This window comes from Hipposideros armiger, unplaced genomic scaffold, assembly GCF_001890085.2.
Source record: "Hipposideros armiger isolate ML-2016 unplaced genomic scaffold, ASM189008v1 scaffold_11, whole genome shotgun sequence".
NCBI lineage: Eukaryota > Metazoa > Chordata > Mammalia > Chiroptera > Hipposideridae > Hipposideros > Hipposideros armiger.
Window position 1 is genome coordinate 3,742,656 of NW_017731361.1, and position 1,841 is coordinate 3,744,496.

Here is a 1,841-nt window from a genome sequence, read left to right on the forward strand (position 1 = left end):
GGGCTATCTGGTGACCAAGGTGGTGGCAGTGGACAAAGACTCAGGCCAGAACGCCTGGCTGTCCTACCGCCTGCTCAAGGCCAGCGAGCCAGGGCTCTTCACGGTGGGGCTGCACACGGGCGAGGTGCGCACTGCGCGGGCCCTGCTGGACAGAGACGTGCTCAAGCAGAGCCTGGTGGTGGCGGTCCAGGACCACGGCCAGCCCACTCTCTCCGCCACTGTCACGCTCACTGTGGCTGTGGCTGACAGCATCCCAGACGTCCTGGCCGACCTGGGCAGTTTCGAACCCTCCATCACCCCTGACGACTCCAGCCTCACGCTATACCTGGTGGTGGCAGTGGCCGCTGTCTCCTGTGTCTTCCTCGCCTTTGTCATTGTGCTACTGGCACTCAGACTGCGCCGCTGGCACAGGTCTCGTCTGCTCCAGACATCCGGAGGCAGATTGGCAGGCGTGTCCGCCTCTCACTTTGTGGGCGTGGACGGGGTGCAAGCTTTTCTGCAGACCTATTCCCACGAGGTCTCCCTCACCGCAGACTCAGGGAAGAGTCACCTGATCTTCCCACAGCCCAACTATGCGGACACGCTCATCAGCCAGGAGAGCTGTGAGAAAAGCGAACCTCTTCTGGTAACTCAGGATTTACTTGAAGACAAAAAGGAAGCATTTTCTCAGGTAAACTTTTTGTAGTAAATTTACCTAGATAAAAATAATCCCCTAGTTTACTTACTTGCTTTTACTACTAACAGTTCTTCTATTTTACATATATCTTTGTAGATTTCTATTTACAAGTCCTGGGAAATCATTATAAAGTGTTTATATCCACTGTGTGTGTGTGTGTGTGTGTGTGTGTTTCACTGAAAAGGAGACTAATTAATCATAATGTAGGTGGTTGGGATGAAGAGTATGTGTGAGATGCCATCTGGGTTGTGGAAAGCACTGCCTCAGAAACAAGGAGATCTGGCTTCCACTCTTTTCTTGCTTGTCTCTAGCCAAATAATTTTTTTTTCTGGGTTTACATTGTCTTATCTAGAAAGGATAGAGTTTGTCTATTAAAGGCCCACCAATATTTATATGACTAATACTGTTTTCAAATTTCCTTACATTATGAACACCTCCTAATTTATCCCTAAACTTAATGTAGATTTCATCTGGCAGGTGTCAGGATGCTATTTTATTTTGGATAATTTAAAGATAGTATTTTTAGTTGTGTGAGTATAAAATTATGGAAATCTATATGAACTGCAAATTTAAATTATTGTTGGATACCTTAGCTCTTTGTTCATTTTGAAATATTTTATGCATGCTGAAGAATTCTTCAAATGTTTGTTACTTATGAGATGAAGTAATAAAATGAATGATAGAAAATTTACTATGCAACTTGAGAATTAGTTTTGAAGTCTCCTGACTTGTATATTATTCCTGTAATGGAAGTGACTAACAAAAATCAAGTATATATCCTATTTTAGTATGTGTGCTAACCCTTCACAAGAAATGCATCAGAGGGGAGTAAGCCCATGCTTTGATTTACTTACTCTGCTCCAACAATGTACAGAGATATATAAAATATAAAAAGAGGAAAACAAAAACATAATAAGGCACAAATAAAATATAAACATCTAAATGGACCAAAAGTGAAACAGAAAGTGTTAAGCCAGGCTAAAGCAGTGGGAGTTCCAGTCTTGGGCTTAGATGCAGCCATTGAAGGTCAGGAGATTGTTCCAGCAATGTAATAGGGCCCAAAGTGCTTCAGGCTAAACAAGGGACCTGAGCCAGGCTTACTACATGAATCCAAAATTAGCAATTAGGCCCCTCAGCTAGTTAAAAAGGGGAAATCAGGGCCGGC